General features: G+C 48.7%; 1 protein-coding gene across 1 annotated transcript in view; it reads right to left on the minus strand.

Moving 5' to 3' along the window:
* Positions 1-445, minus strand: part of Rftn1 (raftlin, lipid raft linker 1) — a 202,333-nt gene extending 201,888 nt beyond the window's left edge. Inside the window, exon 1 of the mRNA XM_075980958.1 lies at positions 369-445. The gene's annotated coding sequence lies outside the window, so the exon portion shown is untranslated. The remainder of the gene's footprint in view (positions 1-368) is intronic.
* Positions 446-6,408: the final 5,963 nt, after the last annotated feature.

Consider the following 6,408-nt stretch of genomic DNA (forward strand, 5'->3'; position numbering starts at 1 on the left):
CTCCCCCACCTTATACAGGTATCCAAAGGTTTAAGATCTTGGAGAGATCAGGTGATCTTAGCCTAGCAAGATGGGTTCCTCAAGGAGAATATTCCACAAACCAAAGTGAAGATGTGAAGTAGTGTCTCCTGGGGGCCAGTGAAAGAGAACAGAACTGTTTTGAGAGTAGGAACCTTAGAGACAAATGATCAGGATGGATTCCTGCCTTCTGTCCTTACTCCTTTGTGACTCGAGTGACTGGGCCTCTTCATCTGCCAAGCACACTTCCCCGTGCATTATTAAATGGGAAATGCTTGGAAGCATTATATGACTCGGCTATTATCGTTATTATCATCATTACCATAAGGGGCTGAGATCTAATTGATTACCTTGTTCTGGTTGGGCAAAGAAGAGTCCTTAGGCAGTGGAGCTACGCGGTGAAGGGCTGATCTAGGCAGTGTGTTTTAATGAGGTCCGTCTGGTACTAATAACTCCCGCCAGGGGGAGGAAGTACTGCCTTGTTTGCAGGGACTACTCTTGTGAGAGACTCTGGGATTTTCTTTCCTGTAGCCATCTGTCTTCTACTTCCCGCCACCATTCCACCCGATTTATGTTCTTTCCCACCTTTGTCTCTCCTCCCACCACTTCCTGGCATGCCTCTCCACCTGTCCACATTTTCTCATCCCTGCTTCCCATTCCCAGCTGCCCCACTGGGAGAAAATAGCAGGCTGGGTCAAAGGGTGCAGGGCACCCCTAGTATTGAAAGCTTATTTGTGAAGTCAAAGGGAGGCCTTTCTGCTAAAGATCTTGCTGAGACCTGAGAGTCAGGACTCTCGCTGTGCAGAGCCCTGGGTGCTAAGAGCACACGGAAAGCAGCACCTGCAGGTAGCAGCCAATGATCCCCAAGGAATCATAGGGCATTGGAAAGGAGGGAAAGAGAGAAGAGATTATTTTTAAGCAAATTCTTTCCGATTATACATTTTGTGTGTGTGTGTGTGTGTGTGTGTGTGTGTGTGTGTGTAGTTTTATGTTTGTGTGTGGTTTGGGTTTGGGTTTTTTGTTTTGTAAACACTGGGTCCTTGGGGTTAATAAGATATTCTGACATTTTTCTATTTTCCTCCACTCAGTATTGTCCTTATTGCCAACACTGTGTATTTAAATGTCTCCAATAAATTTTCTCTGCCTAGTTCTTCATTTTTCAGTTTAGTCTAGTTTTGTTTTTCCTGGAACGCTTGACCTGTCTTTCTATACATCATGCTGTTTCCTGCCTGGTACACAGTATTCGATAAACAGGTATGCAGTGAATTGAGTTCTCTGCATCCAGCTCATTGAAAGCGCTGTGTGGCCAACATTCAACAATTATTGACAGTGTTCCCATTCACTTTCCCTTTAATGCCTGATAAGTAGCCCAGCCTTGGCTTCACTTATGTCGTACAGAAGACAGCCTGGACTGCTGTGGGCCGGGTGGTTAGGGGACAGACCCTGGGCAGCTGGGCCTTACCTCTAACTGACCTCATCTCCCCAGCCTCAGTCCCAGAGACACTGGAGCTGTCTCCTGGTGGGTTACCTTGGCAACCTCACAGTGTCATCTGTTAGAATGTCCTAGGGCAGCAGCTTTTAATTCTCTCACAGCAGTCTCTTCGGGGGGCTTGTGTAATGGTGCTGTTTTTCTCCTGCTCACACTTCCTTCCCCTATGATTTCACACTAAGTACTTGTGAAGGGAGCCGAACACGAGAAAACCAAGCTATTACTGCACAACAGGTCACAGATGCTCCCTGAACTGGGATGCGGCCTGTGGGAAGCTGATAAAACACAGGCCTGAGATAATGGGGAAGCCGGTTGTCCCCATACCCTCTGGGAAAAGGAGGGAAGGCCTGTGTAAACCCACCTCAGCTCAAGAGAAGGTGTGTCCTAGCTAGAGCGAATTCACCCTGGTCTTGATACACCCCTCATCTGGTGACAGTCACAGCCACAGCAGTTTTAATGCCCTCTAGCTATGCTGATCCCAAGACGACAGCATCCTACCCTGCCCACCTTTTCCCATAATTCCACCTGAGCCAGGCACACCCTGTTCCTAACTTATCCTCGACTAACTCTCTTCCCATGACTCTGAAGACAGAAGTAACAACCTGGGACAGAAGGTAGGCCTGGCAAAAGCATGGGACATGAAGGACGACTGCCTCAATTGTTCAATCATAAGACCTGAAAACCCAGAGCTTATGCCCACCCTGTGAGTGGCATTCAGGCCGATGGGCGACATAGGTCATCTATGACCCGTGAGACAGTCATCATTATAGTGAGTACCAGATGTAGCTCTGCAGCCACAGTGAGTGACCTTCAGAAGTGCTCCATCGTCCATGGTTACAGGAAGATGGCTCCAAGCATGGTGGCTGTGGTTCCTGCCATAGACAATGTGGTAGAAGCCACAGGGTGGTGTTTTCTGAGCAGCCCCTGCCCCTTCTTCCCTGTAATGGAGTAGCTCTGGCAAATTGGTTCCTCCTGGTCACACTGGAACAGAGCACACAGTGTGACAAGCCTCTGATTATGTCTTGCGGTGCAGTCGGAGAATGTGAATTGGGTGAAGGCAGGGAGTTTGTAATGTTGCATATGTATTGATTTACACGGGCAAGCAACTTCTGTCCAAAGTAGTCAAACCAGCATTACTGAGAAAGCCGTTCTCAGGCATCACCAACTGGAGAAGTGTTGGATGAAGCCAAATATCCCATCCCCCCCCCCCCTGCAGAAGGCAAATATTACTGCTATTCTGTCCTGAGTCTGCTCCTCAGTTTATCTCTGAGTTCCCAGTCTGTGAGACAGGAGGTTCAGGGGACAGAGGCCCTCCTGTGGCTGAGACAGAATGTGCTCTCTGAAGCAAAGCTTCATTGAGACTGGATCTCAGGAATCAGGCGAAACACTCCGCTCTCTGCTTCTTGTCTCCCTGCATAGCCTGAACACCGGCCTGGCTTTGCCAGCAGCCTGCACACCCAGGGATGGGAGCAGAAGCATCCACTCCCTTCAAGGCTACTCTGTTAGTTGTTGGTTTATATTAGTGAATAAGTCATATTGCCAGAGATTCAATATACATACACAATGGCCAGTATGTGTGTGTGAGTGTGTTTTGAACAACAAATTCCTGTATGTGAGTCCTCATATTCCCCAGATATAAAGACGGTGTGGGGTACCAGCACCAGCGCCTGTACCAGCTTCTCTCATCACTGGGATGGAGTACCTGAAGGTGGCTACTTAAGGGAAGGAGGATGTAGAGCAATGGTCCAGGAGGTACCGTCCATCAGCGTGGGGAAGTCATGGTGAGGGAGCTTCTGCACATCTGTAGCTGACAGAAAGCAGAGAGAAGTCGTGAATCAGGAGCTGATCATAAATTTCAAGGTTTACCCCATGCCCTACTTTTTCCACATGGAGGAGACCAAAAGGCATAAATCTGTGAGGGACATTTCACACTGAACCATAACAGTATGTGGACAATAAGAAGTTATCTGTATATATTAATTAATATGAATTTCCTTCCATCATGTTCCCACTTCAACCCACTGTTTTTAGCTATACTGAACATACCCTCTTTCTTTCAGTTTAGACATAAAGAAAAACATAGTTTTTACAAGGGAGAGTTAGCACAATAGCAACAAAAAAATTTTAATTTTTGAGTTTAAAAGACAAGGTCTAAATATAAAATGCAATGGTATAAGAAACAGGAAATGAAACAGCAAAATCTTAGAATGTCTAATCTTCATTCGTACACTATTGTTACTGCCTGGGAGTTTCAGTCAGAGTTGTTTTTCTCTGCCAGTTAAAGAATTAAAGGCAGGAAAAATCTGAGTAAAAGGTAGCAGCAGCAGGGAGAAATCTCAGAGGCAGCAGACAGAAGCAGCAGACCAGTGAAGAAAGACATTCATTAAGGGTGAGGAAACATACAGATCCACAGGAAGGAGAATCCTGCCTACCCTGAAGGGTTGGCATATTCAGGGATTTTTGAGGGGGCTTCATTCCCTATTGTAGGGTTGGCCGGTTTGCACAAAGAAGGGGAAACTATTAGACCCACGACGTAAGGTACATGTGTCCTGACCTTGAACTTGTCAGGACAAGCAAGTGCTGTGTTGGCTGGAGAAAAAGATGGGCCTTTGTCTCTGGTCAGGAGCGGAAGAAAGCAGGCAGGAATTTTCTGTCATTATTATCTAGCTGAGGACCCTCTCCTCACCTGTCTGCCTATCCCAGATGTAGGGCCCCAGGTCTACCCTTGTTCTTGGGGTTCATCTTGAGGACAGTTTCTGGTCAGTCAGCTAAAACATTGTTTGTTCTTGTGCTCCCTCTGCCCCGTCTGGTGATTAGCTGTAGGGCATTGTTGACTCCATCTTTGGTGTGGTAATTTCCCACCTGCCTGGGCGGAAATCCTTGTGCAGCAGCGAGGTACATAAGGATTTCCCCAAGGTTGAATAAACGGCATTCAGCTGATCTCCTTTCAAATGACCCAGGTCTCTTTGTGTGTTCTTTCAATCTCCGGGCCCTTGCCCGACTTGCATAGGTACAGTGGCACACAAAACTGTACTGAGGGGGTAACACAGAATCAGTGTTACACCCAGATCCTTCTTATGCCCAGCCTGGTCGGACTGTCCATGTCCTAGGGGAACTAGGAGAGGAAAGTGGGTATGTCAGGATGGGGCGGGGACAGCTCCAGGTCCCACTGGAGGTAGGATTCGCCACACACAGCCTGCTGGCCACTCCTGGGGAGCACCGCGCTGCTGATCTGCTTTTGTAAACTTCTCTTGGGGTTTCTGTTGCTGTGATAAAAACCGTGGCCAAAGGCAAATCGGGGAACAAAGGGTTTTTATCTGCTTACAGCTGTAGTCCAGCACAAAGGGGAGTCTGGAGAGGAACCCAAGGTAGGAACCGGAGACAGGAGCTGATGCAAAAATCAAGGAGGGACACTCCTTACTGGCTGGCTCAGCCTGCTTTACTATCCAACTCAGAACCACCCGTGCTGAAGCAATAGCTGAGAGACTATATCTCAATCCACAAGCACAAGGTAGAGAAAGGTGCCTGGGATTTCGAGGGGCTCTGGAGTTCTCAAAGCTTTCCCTCTGGCAAGGCCACACTTCCCAATTCCTTCCCAACAGCTCCACCGCCTGGAGACCCATGAGTCCAACAGTATGAGCCTAGGGGGCCATCCTCATTCAAACCACAGGCCCCAGCTGAGTCAGGTCCGGGTCAAGTTGATGAACCAGCTCAACCTGACCACAGCACCTCAGGGAAGGGGGAGTCTGCACTGGCTGTAAACAGCCACACTGTGGCAGAGAAGGCACATGTCAAGAAGACCTCTAGTGGTGGCAGGAGCATGAGGCAACTGGTCACACTATGTCCCAAGTCTGAAAGCAGGAGGGAGGAATGCCTAGGCTCGGTCTTCTTTCCTTTTCTGCTTGTTCCCTGTTTTCATCTCTCCTTTTCTTCATTCCAGGACTCCAGCCCGTGGCATGGGTCTTCCCTCCTCAGGTAAGCCTCGCTGGAAACATCCAGAGGAGTCTCCCAGATGCTTCCAAGTCCAGTCACCTTGAGATGAGGATGGGCCGTCACAGTCCTCATTTAGACTGTGGTGGCAAAAGACCTTGAAGAAGAGAGTGAGGTGTGATCTCCGAGGAGCCTCTGGAAAGTTTCTCATATCTCTGTCCTCAGTCTACACCTACAAGAGCCTCCAAAGACCACCTCAGAGTCGCTGTTACAAGGCAGCTTTGTAGCTTTCATGTTTCTGCTTGTCACACTCTGGTCCATGGTGTTGGGAGTGACCATGGTGGATTAGGAGCACAGGTCGGATTAGTGTTATGGTAAAACCCTCTCATGCTGAAGCGAGGTCACTGGTGACAGTCTAAACAATGGCTGCTGGTCAGTCCTAGGGTCCCTCACTGACTGGGGAGCTGTCCTTAAATGACCTGTACTGGTTATGATGAAGGGAGGGCTTGCTGGCCGGCAGGTGAGACTCAGCTGCAGGCTGCAGTGCTACGATTGCCACCCATGGATTCTGTGCCCCCAACACCCTCTTGCCGCCAACACCACCCATTTCATCATCTTCCCTGTGGCCTGCTCTGCCTGCAGCTCCAGCTGATTACATAGGCACAGGCACAACCCACACCAGTAGGAAGAACAGACTCCATGGGCACAGGCACAACCCACACCAGTAGGAAGAACAGACTCCATAGGCACAGGCACAACCCACACCAGGAGGAAGAACAGACTCCATAGGCACAGTTACAGTCTACACCAGTAGGAAGAACAGAAACATATACTGAATCTAGCCACCCAAACCCCACAAACCACAGCTGAGGCAACCCTACTGGACCTAAAGATCTGCCAGTCACCAGAATTCTTAGCCATTTGGGCCAAAAGACAATAAAGGAAACAGATAATAAAGAAAGAAAACATTC

The sequence above is a fragment of the Microtus pennsylvanicus genome, chromosome 7 (assembly GCF_037038515.1).
Source record: "Microtus pennsylvanicus isolate mMicPen1 chromosome 7, mMicPen1.hap1, whole genome shotgun sequence".
NCBI classification, from domain to species: Eukaryota; Metazoa; Chordata; class Mammalia; order Rodentia; family Cricetidae; genus Microtus; species Microtus pennsylvanicus.